A 12135-nucleotide genomic window follows, 5' to 3' on the forward strand; every position below is an offset into this window, starting at 1 on the left:
GTTTCTTTCTCTCTCTCGCACTCTATCTTTCGTTCTCTCCCTCTCTCCTTCTCGTTCTTTCTTTCCTGCTCTCTCTCTCTTTCTCTCTGTTTCTTTCTCGTTCTCTCTTTCTTTCTCTCTCTCCTTCTCTCTGTCTCTTTCTCTCTCTCTTTCTATCCTACTCTCTATCTTTTTCTTTCTCTCTTTCTTTCTCTCTGTCTCTCTTTTTCTCTCTCATTTTCTTTCTTCTTCTCTTTCTTTTTCTCTTTCTCTTTCTTCCCATCTTTCTTGCTCTTTCTCTTGCTCTCTTTTTTTCTGTCTCTCACTTTTTCTCTCTGTCTCTTTTTGCCACTGGTATGTGCCATTGAGCTTGGACCCTTTCTGCACATGCGCCAGGATCGGCCCACTTTTCAGTGTGACACTGCCACCACCACCGCCGACACTTGTCAGCCTATAAAGCTTCGCTTAAAAGCTTGTTGTGTATGTATCTGACCTTCGTGGTGACTTTCTTTGTTTCTTTCTATCTCTCTCACTCTATCTTCCTTTCTCTCCCTCTCTGTCTCGTTCTCTCTTTCTTTCTTTCTCTCCTTCTCCCTGTCTCTTTCTCTCTCTCTTTTTCTCTCTCTATTTCTTTCTCTCTCTATCTCTCTCTTTCTTTTTCTCTCTCTGTCTTCCCCTCTTTCTTCCTTTCTCTCTCTCTCTTTCTCTGTCTTTCTGTCTCTCTCTTTTTTTCTCTGTCTCTTTTTGCCACTGGTATGTGCCATTCAGCTTGGACCCTTTCTGCACTATCGCCAGGATCAGCCCACATTTCAGCGTGACACCGCCACCACTACCATCACCACCACCCCCACCGCCGACACTCGTGAGCCTATAAAGCTTCACTTAAGAAGGGGGTAACCTCGAAAACAAATCGTGCCACCTTCAGGTTGCGATACACGCGAAAAGTGTCGGACAACCTCTTTTGAAACGAGCACTCTGTGCAAGGAAACTGCTCATCACATGGTAAAACAGAAAATCTGCATTTATACCGCGGCGATATTGCCCTTAGCACGGCCGCCCCCCCCCCCCCCCCCCTTTCTTTCTGCCCGATGGTTAATCTGCAGCCGCCACACGCCCACCGCCTCCGTATTGGAAAGACCCAAGATGGCGCCGAACAGCGTGGGTGTCCCCACCCTGAAAGCGGCGCTGGGCATCGAGGCACCCTGGACCCTCGGTTCCAGAGCGCAGCGGCGCCCCCTCTCCCTCACTTCCCCCCACGCCCTTTCGCGCGACAGAGACGTCGCGTTTGCTCTCCGCCGTGCGTTCGCTCTCCGTGAAAGCGCGCGTCGCTCGCGCGCTGTATGTGCGTTCCTCGCACATACAATATACGGCGCGCGGCGATGATTTTATCGCCCTTGGACTTGATACGGAACCTCACGCCGACGACGGCGACGACGTCGGCGGCGACGGAAGAAATCCGCTTGGAGTGTCCATATAATCACTATCGCAATAAAAGTGTGCTGATGTTCCTGGGGATCTGCGGTGTGCCCTTCCTAATTTTAGGGTACTGCTGATGCCAGTCGCCAAATTAAGTGTTGTAATGTGTGGTAGATTCACCTAAAAGCTTTAATTGTAGCTGAGGATGTTAGCCTGGTGGTAGGACTCGTACATAGCATGCCGGCTGAAGTATGCCACGACACAGGCCGGAACATGCCGTAAACTAAAGTTGATCAACACAGACAAGACACTAAAACACGCTCAAGTAAGCAAACTTGTGCATCAAATTTTCTCTCAGCAGTATTCAGAATGCACACAGACGTAAGGATGTTTACAGGTTTTCATTTAAGTTTTTCATTACCAAATGTAGCTTTAGTAAGCGCATACCAACGTACAAAATACGATTATTTAACAGCCGCTACCATGACACCGGCACTTTTTTTTTTTTTTACAGTGGTAAATAAATACCCCGCGAACTTCGGCAAGGCAGAAAGCGGTACTCGCTAGCGAACGTGCACACACACAGCGCCCCGCGGGGAACAGCGGAAATGCGCATATCTCTACGACAAGCAAATTAGTCAGCAAACAGAAAGCCCACTATGCCTCGCTACATCACACTTGGACCACTGCATGGACACAGCTTTGCGTGCTACTAACAAGTTTCCGCGAAATCAGCGTTTGTTGGAACACAAGTTGGAACGCATTGTCAGGCGATCCTGTTTATCTTACTCCGTGGTCAGGCACCTACGGTGGGAGTGTCCAGATCTCGCGATCGTGAAACGAACATAAGGGATGTGGCATTACTTTATTGAAGGCATGAACTACGCCTCTCCCCTATGCCAAAGTCCTGCTATCAATTGGAGTTGGTGCGCGCGGCCAGCTTGACCGGCAGGTTATCCCCGTGTTCATTTTTATTTCCTGATTTCTTTCTTTCGGGATCAAATCCCGGCCACGGCGGCCGCATTTAGATGGGGCCGAAATGCGAAAACACCGGTGTACTTAGATTTAGGTGCACGTTAAAGAACCCCAGGTGGTCCAAATTTCCGGAGTCCTCCACTACGGAGTGCCTCATAATCAGATCGTGGTTTTGGCACGTAAAACACCATAGTTTAATTTTATTTAATTTCTTTCTTTTGTGATCCTCACCACGGGCCCTCATCCTTGCTTAGGCCACTGAGCTATTTTTAAATTAAAATCTATTCTCTCTCTTTTTCTCTCTCCTGCTTTTCTTGATCCGGCGGTAGCGCCTTACCCTAAGATTCCAAGTTTAATTAATAAGGTTGCCTTGTCGTATCCCACCGCTAAAAATTTACGTGCAGAATCTGCTTTACTGGTACTTCATCTATGCTACATCTCGAATATGCTGGAGTCTATCACTTCTATCTATCTTTCTGGTGGTTTTGCGCTCAACAAAAACAACTCGAATATTCCTTTTAGTATTCTTATGCTGAGTTTGTCTACATTTGTGCTCTCACTTAGAGCATCGGTGCAAAGCTACAGTGTTAGGAACGTTTGCCAAGCAGTCTATGATTACCTCTGCTAAACAAAGTGATTAGCATCTTAATGTTTCCCCATGTTATTCGTTCTTTGTACTTGTAAAATTTATTCTCCTTTATCACGTATAATTGCAATGCTAAAAATACAAAGAAAAAGTTAATGAAGAATCTCTCAGGTGCTCTCCACCACTCACCTATGGTTTCCCTCACCTCATTTTTATTGCTTCATTTGCCAAAACTGGCTACTATATCACTGTATTGATCAGAAAGCATCAAATGGCCCATTGAGCGAAAAGGCTGGCCTCTGTAGCCGCGAAACGGCACCTAAATTCCCATTGGCTACGACACCACGTCACTTGCGTGCCTCGACGAAGCAGAGCGGGAGAAAGGGCACACCTGCTGACCCGCTGGTGCGCCAGGTGTTGCGTGAGGGCATCGCCGCCACGCCACGTCACCCCCGCTCTCGCAAGCCTGCGCTATCCCCGCGTTCCTTGTCCGCGCAAGCTCTCGACTGCGTTCTAACTTTGCCTCGGTAAACTCTATGAAGGAATTAATGTATAAAAACACAGAATACATTCGAAAGGAAAAAAAAAAACGTTGGCGGTGGCGAGTTTTGAACCTTCGACCCCACGCCCACAAGCGGAGTGTCTCACCCACTGGGATAAATCAGCGCCTCCTAGATAGCAGGTCTGTGCCCTCTGCTTTATGACGTCATGCTACTTGGAACGTGATTTCCATTGCCAAGCCCGGCGTGACGAAGGCAATGACGTGTAAATCACCGCGGCTTACTCGGCAGCGTGCCCATTAGATTATATGGCAGTCGGGCAGGTAAGAATTACTTCACGGATCGAAGTGCACCGTCCTTGTGCTATCTAGAAGGCGTTGGCCAAGCGTCTCAACGCGCTCGCTCGCCCGCGAGTTCATAATTCGAAGAACCGCTCAGGTGGCGTTCAATTGGACATTATTGCTTTCTCATTCACAATTTATAGGAAACGCTTAGGTGTCCTCGGCTTTTTTTAACAAATACTAGCTTTTCTTGTGGCACTTTGACATTGTTTGCAATTTGAAAAGCTATTTTTGTTTGTTAATTGCTTTTGTTCGCCTTCCTAGCATAACTACCTTCTCAGGACTGCCATTCTTCCACTGCAACAACATCAAACGGTTTCTTTTTCACTATGAAAGAAAAATACATTTTTTTTGCTTTCTATAAACGGACCAGGCGCAAGTGTGTACACACTAAACATTTTAACACCCTTAAGGGTGTAAATCAGTTTGTCGCCAGACGGACACCCTAAGGGTGCTGTTTCCTACACCCTACAGTTGGGGTGCTATTATAGCACCCTAGAGGAAGGGTGTCCAGCAAAAATTATGAAGGGTGTTAGGGTGTTAGTCCTCATTAACACCCATTTTCATAGGTGTTGAAAGGGTGTACACCCTTTATTTCTACAGTATAGGGAAGGCAGGCTCAGCTGTACATACCTTGAATTATGACTATATAGAGCGATCCAGGCATAACTCGTGTGTGCCAGAAGGTTCAAGTTCAGCTACCAAGCACAGCGTCCGATAGCCAAGCTTGAAGTTTCGATAGGCGTACACAACATGCATTTATACGTGTGGATGACAATAAATATTAGTAATTCAGGGCCAAACCTGTCTTCACTGCACAAATGCAACCTAGCAAACTATAACTTCTGAGCGTGTGTATCTACATCATGGTTATTACGCTTTACATATCCATATAAAATGTAATACGAACCAGCAAGACATATATGATACTGCATTTTCAAGGAAAGTAAATATATTTATTCCATGCTAGAATACATAACTACATAATACATACATAACAACCTAAAATGTGCAATCACCAAATACATTTGTAAGTACATGAAAATTTACATTTCCTACAAAAATGTTTTTTTTTTAAATATAACTGATCAAATCTGTCCTATATACAGGGTGTTTCAGTTAAAACTTGGGACAAACTGTAAAAATATGCAAATGCTCCGTAGGTGGACAGAACTAAAGTAATATTGTTTGCCGTCGCTTGGGGATACTCAGACTATATTTTGTACTCTGCCTAATTAGACTTAATTATTTCTTCAACTTCTCATTTATTAGAATTAGATGACAAGTGTCAATTAGAAGATTGTATAGAGAAACATGAGAAACTACCGATACAGCTTTCTGTTGCTCAATACGTGCAACACAAAAGTGTTTTTCCGAGCGTGAAAGATGCCCGCGAGTACACATAAAGTGCCTCGAGCAGCCAGTCGGACGAAAATTTTGCGTATATTCACGGGCTTCTTTCACGCTCGGAAAAAACATTTTATGTTGCACGTATTGAGCAACAGAAAGCTGTATTGGGAGTTTCTCATCTTGCTCTACAATTTACTCATTGACATTTTTCATCTAATTATAATTGAGAAGTTGAATAAATAATTAGGTCTAATTATCGAATTAGGCCGAGTACAAGAAATAGTCTGAGTATCGCCAAGCGACGGCGAACAACATTACCTTGGTTCTGTCCAGCTACGTAGCATTTGCATTTATTTAATGTTTAGCTTAATTTAACTGAAACAACCTGTATATATGGTAACCCTAAAACAGCCTGTTTGGTGCCACTTAAAGGAATAAATTTTCAATACTAAATTTCAGGTACAAAAATTCTAGTTTTGGTGGCCTTGAAAAAAATATATAGTATATTGCAAAAGTCAATTAGGGAAGTAGAGCACGCACACAATAAACACACCCTGTTATTTTGTACACCAATGTCATGGCAAATCATTGTGAAAAGCTGATATGGAAAGTCGATATAAAGCTTGACTGGCGCACATTTTTGATATACTGAAACCCTGTATGTTTCACACATGAACATGCTTTAAATAAGGTTTGATCCAGGAGCATCACGATGAATTTTCGCTCCTCAACAAGATTCCTTGAGCAAGAAAATTTTTTCCCACCTAAATCATTTTTTTTTCAAATGTAAATAGAGTTCTCTGAGCTAAAAATGCTGTGTAGCAGATTTTCCTATTACAATTCTGGTTTCCTTAAATTTTGTAATGCGAAGGCAACGCATGGTGTGTTATAAAATATGTTGCTTGAAAATGTTTTTTTTTCCACTGCAAGACAGCCTAAATATGCCAGATTTATTACTGTTTAGGTGCGAAGTGCCGTATCAATGGCGGCCTTATAAAAACAAACCACTGTTCATTAAGGTACTCTACTGGCCACATGCGGATGATACATTGCGAATTTCTAAATTATTTGTACTTGGTGCGATAATGGAAGATTAGGGATTGTACATAAATGAGCAAATAATGTTTATTAAATCAGCCATACTCTGGTTACTGAATGAAGCTTCAAATGTGTGAGTTCACATTTTTTAAACACAGGCCATCATGCATCAGCCAGTAATGCATAAATAAATGTTAAACATCATGCTTAATATTTTTCAACAAGAAATGATTGTATCAAACACTATAAAAGTATTAAACAGCATATATAAGTTGCTTCAAATTAGAATAAAGTGTATACATTTGAGCTGCAAAATCCTAATTTATGCAGGAAATCACCTTTAGCTTTCATAAAAGCGAGAATACTGTTCACGGTTAACCACAAGGAACAGGGACTCCATTGTCTGAGCATCTTGACCATAAGTGCAGGAGATGGCTGTGCTGGAATCCTGCTTCCTGCATTATCAAAATAACAGAATCATGAGAGTTGACTCTACATTTCATTACGATCCTATACTGTGGGGAATTTGATAAGGCAACAAGGTTCTGAAAACAACACCCCTAATTATTGTGACCAAACACAAGGCACAGCTCAATTGGGCAAAAGTTCCAGTTTTCAAATTTAGAAACCGCGATCACTAAGTCATCGTAAATACAAAATGGCATAGAAGCAAAAATGAATATACAGTAGCCTTTTCACTATGGAAAATAAGAGCATAAAATGTAGACTCTACCAACGACATCTCTTAGCAATGGGCATTTCTCCAGGCGCATGGATGTGACCGCAATATAAAACTCACAATATAAAATCTGCAATGTAGTTGTGCATTACACTTCAGAAGCACTTCAGCAGAAGACTTCATGGGAGAAGACACAATAAGACTGCTGTGCTCAAGGCATGAGAATTGTTTTGAATGCAGCATTTATACACTCCGAGACGAAGAGCACTATTGTACAGAGAGAGTGCACAACAGACGAAAATGACGAAACCCCCAACTGCATTCTCACCTGCCCTGCATTACAGTAGCAAAGCAGTACTTGCATCTAGCTCAACAATATCCAACTCTCCACTGCAGTCTATAAGGCCTTTTCTGTATACGTAGTTATTTTTATTTATTGTTGTATATTTCTTTACTGACTGAGTAAGAATGAGCGTTTCAGCACATTTCCCTGGAAAATATAGAACGTCCTGCCAACTATTTTTCGCCCTTGTTAGCTAGGCAATTCGCTGACAAGTACTATTCCCTTATTTATACTTACAATCCTTCCTGATGCTCCGAATTTCTAATTTGTGCTCTGAACAGTGACGTATGTCCTCCTACTCAGTTTATGTTGACTTCCTACAATTTACGTGGTCCTTCATATTGTAGCTGCTCAACTAGAGCCTAAAATTTCCTGCCGTCTCCTAAAAGCACCATCTTTATTGGACAACATATCCTACGTTTCCCCCTCACTGTGGGGGAGTTTATGTAAGTGCTGACCTATTTACTAGACCGCAGTGCCACAACTATTTCTCATCCTGTGTTGCCACTACATGCATGAGTCACAATGGCTGCAAATTGGCTCCCTGCGCCACCCTCTCCGATTCCAGGTCACTCTCTCTCCTAAATGTATATTTTGCCACCTGGAGAATATCCAAAAGCATTGCATCCTCATGAAAAGTGCTCCTGTTAATCTTTTTTTTTCTCCTCTCCTGTAACGACTGTGTTAAATCAAACATGCTTGCGAATTTCATGAGCAGCTCAGTAAACGAAATAGGCACATGGTTTGCTGAAAAGAGGTTTTCAACTACCATAAGAAGCCACGGTTTCTTGCAATTTCATCAATTCCCTTGCAGTCTTGATGGCAATCTAGCACATTTTGATTTTGATACTGTTTTCAAAACAATAACAGCCGAAATTTTGAGGTTGTGATAATTATATGATAATTAAAGGTAGAGGAGTTTGACGCAATGAGCAAATAAGAATCGCATTGCAGAGGGTAAACAAATACTCTTTTCCCGCAAATAAATTGGTAGGCGGAGGGTAACTTGAAATGAGCACTGAATGCACAATACAGAATATGATGCTGAAATGCCCCAATCTCTGAATATCCTTGCACAAAAGAAAAACTTCATTATGAAAGGCAATGATGAAATTGCAAGTATATACTTCAAAGTCGTCATATCTGCAATGTGCACTGTGCCATCGGCAATATCTAAAGACTGCACACACACAACTGCACAAAATATCAACCGAAAGCTATCAAAGGAGCCTCACAGTATTAAACGGAAACTTGTTTCAGAATATTCGACTACACGCCTATATCTACTTACAATGTTGTCTTGTCTGAAGGCAAAGATAAGTGGCTTGCCCCTGATGGGTTTCTGATGGAGAGCACAAAGGCTGCGAATTGTGAGGCTGTCATCTGGATGACCTGCAAGAAATGACATTTTTAGTTCCACATAAAAAATGCTACCAGAACGAGACAAGATCACTGGCAATAAAGGTGATTTTGGTTGGCAAGAGAAAAATCAAAGTATGGACTCGGTACAGCTTACTGAGAAAAAAAAAGCCTCATACCAGAGATGTAGTGAAAGTTCATTGCATTGAAATTTCCACACACATATACGTTTGCCTGCTAATACACTGTTGCCAGTGCTGTGCCAGCGGTATTTCTATTGTTTAATATTTCTTTTAGTGCTCACTAAGTTTATTACCAGCTATGAAAGCGGCTAAGTTGAATGTAATGAGTAATCTTAGTGCCACGTTGCAAATATATACTCGATCACACTAGTGACTTGGGCTACTATGTTGGCTATAAATAGTGTGAATGAAGCAAATTTGATTAATTATTGTTTCCTTGCCTTTTCTGGCCAAACATCACCAGAGAGTTGTACAATTCAGTGGCAAATCCGTGGTAAATGTAAGAGGAATGCGTTAGAATGTCGCAACTCCTTGCAGGTCTCAAATCCATTATTTAAACCATGTTCACCACATTTGCAAAGTGTTGTTCAACAAGTCACTTTACACAAGTCCTGCTCTTTCGAGGAGCGAAGTCTTACACACACACACGCACACCTGCACCACATGACTCGCTTTAAACAATTTACACACACACATACGCTTTTTTTTACACTTTGACACTCCTACTGAGAAAGCATTAAAAAAATTTATTGGACTCACTGCAACCTTCTCAATTAAACCTACAGCTCAAACACATTCTCGAGTCCGAAGGCATGCCTTATAAATTCCATTTTTACGAATTATAATTGAGCTATAGAGGACAATTTTCGAAGGGCATAAGAACCACCCCAGAGAGACCTAAATCTTAGCACTTCATATCTTTAGTAAAAGCTGCTTAAACCAATTGCTATATGCGCAATATCGCAAATAACCAGCTATTCACAATTGAAGCCGTTGTCTCCTTGAATTCGGGAGTGTTACGTGTCAAAACGACAATTTGATTAAAGGGCACGGGAAAGCGGGTGACTCTGGATTGATCCTGACCCCTAGGGGTTTTTCAACGTGCCCCCAATGCACGAGACACGGGCGTTTTTGCATTTCTAGGCAAAACATTTTTCGTGCGGGCGAAAAGGGCGGCAGCATTTCGCTCGCCGCCGCCTCATAAGCAGTTGCCCACTTCAAGGAAATGTGGGCTAACCCAAGGTACACGTTTCACGATAGAAATTATTGTAATCGTGAAACACACTTTCCGAATTTCTGATTCATGTATTTATGCTGTTGATGAAACGTTTATTTCACAATAACAATCAAGGAAGTGGATTCATCAGGGTAGAGGGGGGAAAAAGGAGGAAACTTACACCTTCCACTGGTCCTCCGGCGCCTCCATATATTCCAGAGTGGCTCGACACCAAATTCGGTTTTCAGGGCGGGGACAGCCGCTGCACCAATTTTGAAGAGGTTTATTGCGTGTAAAGCTACCGACTTTATTCAATACACACACACACACAAGCACGCGCGCCCCCGCAGAAAACTCACAAAACACGTACGCGCGCGCGCGCGCACGCACATACATAGCACTCACAAAACACGCACGCACGAACGCACGCGCAAGCACATAGAGACCCACATACAAGCACGCGCGCACAAGCAAAACGCTCGCAAAGCAGCAACGCGCGCGCGCGCACGCACACATGCAAAGCACTTATACAACAGGCACGCGCGCACATACAAAGCGCTCACAAAACACGCACGAACGCACGCACGCGCAAGCACATAGAGACCCGCATACAAGCACACGCGCGCGCGCACGCACACATACAAAACACTCAAAAAATATGCACGAACGCACGTACACAGCGCTCAGAAAAAACGCACGGACGCACGCACGCACACGTAAAGCGCTTACAAAACACGTACGCGCGCGCGAACACACACCACACACACACACAAAAGGAGAGAGAAAGATAGCCCAAAACACGCTGAAGAAGGCGTCCGGCAAGCAGCAGCAGCAGCAGTACGCGGGCGCGCGAGGGAGAGCCAATATTGCGCCGGTACTTGCGAAAGGCGAAGCCAGTCGTCACTTCTTTTTCTACTCGACACAAAACGAACGACCATGTTATAAGCCGCGCTGAACTCGCAAGAACACCACATTTCCGATAGTTCAAGCGCTCAGAAACAAAGCGGCGATTATGCAGGCGCACCACGCCCGACGTGGCCACAGAAACGTTAGTCACACGGGGGCAATCGAGGTAGCCATCTTGCCGTAGTACTGCGTGCAACTGCTTTTGCGCTTACATTATTGAAATATGCTATCGGATCACAATGAGATACTTCTACAGCCAACAATAACACGTAATCAAATAAAGAAACACCAAATGAACGGACACTTGCCTGAAACTTTCCATACTGACAGTAGTATACCGACCGCCGACACCGGGCACGTTGCAACTGCTCGTATCTGCTACCGTGGATCCATCTTCCAGCGCGTGCCAAGGCTTTTAGTTGAGATGGGGCGCCATTAATACACAACGCACGGTCCACCGTCTCTGATTAGACCGCACATAAAACCAATCACACGTTTAAAGTTATTTCCCAGAGCGCGAGACGCGGACACAGACAAAAAAAGACAACGCATCTTTTGAAGCAATAGTCACTGAGGTGACGTAGCAGCTTCCGCCTTCCCACCCTGCCGCGCGCCGGGTTGTCTAGGCAACGGGAAAGCGTCGTAGCGTCAGTTCCGGTCGCTTTTAGTCGGGAGGGCGCAGCTGTAGCGCAACCCGTAAATCGCGCTGCGCCGAACTCAGTCGAACTATAAAAATTATCTGCCGTTGCCCCTTTATTCTCATAGCTTTGCTTGCTGGCGTGGCCGCGTGCTTGCTGCCACTTCGTTGTGGTCTCTAGCTGTACCGGTGAGCTGGGAGTGGCGAATACGTTTCGTGTCGAGCGTTACGTTTTTTTTTTCTTTTTTTCTTTTTTTTGAACGATGTCTGGGCTGCATGACTTTGAGTGCGTCGCAGTAATCTTGGCCGTGAGTGAGCCGATCAGCGCGCTTCTACAGGTACGATCAAAACACCAGCTGCGTCCGCTCAAGGAGACCATGCCAGGTCACAGCATAAAGTTTCAGCGAGATCGTGGCTCGATAGGAGCGCTACATTATTGGTCGTGCCACGTGTGAGGCGCAAGCATTCACATCACTCGTGGTGTCTGCCAAAGGAGTCACAGTTGAGCTCTTCCGCAGTACATGTTTCGGTTTTCCATATTTGCATAGTCCGGAATTCTTTACACTGAAGCAATTAGCGGCATCAGTTCTTGGCATTCAAATAACCATTTATGAACTATATCGATGGTGGGCTTCAATTACGTAAGCAGGATTGTCTGACTTGGCTGGTTGACAAGTGCATTAGCCTAATTTTTGTGCCTGCGTGTCTAATTACTACCTTGAATCGCTTAAAAAGACATCTCACCGGGGTTCGCAACTTTTTGTTGGGCTGTTAAGGGCACCGCTAA

The 12135-nt window shown here is 43.9% G+C and overlaps 1 long non-coding RNA gene across 1 annotated transcript; it reads right to left on the minus strand.

Annotated features, from left to right (window-relative positions):
* Positions 1–4669: 4669 nt before the first annotated feature.
* Positions 4670–11127, minus strand: LOC125942219 (uncharacterized). The gene is made up of 3 exons (XR_007464915.1): positions 9987–11127; positions 8499–8599; positions 4670–6640 (listed from the first exon to the last, which is right to left on the minus strand). It is a non-coding gene; the product is annotated as an uncharacterized LOC125942219 (long non-coding RNA).
* Between the last annotated feature and the right edge of the window lie 1008 nt (positions 11128–12135).

The sequence above is a fragment of the Dermacentor silvarum genome, chromosome 1 (genome assembly GCF_013339745.2).
Source record: "Dermacentor silvarum isolate Dsil-2018 chromosome 1, BIME_Dsil_1.4, whole genome shotgun sequence".
NCBI classification, from domain to species: domain Eukaryota; kingdom Metazoa; phylum Arthropoda; class Arachnida; order Ixodida; family Ixodidae; genus Dermacentor; species Dermacentor silvarum.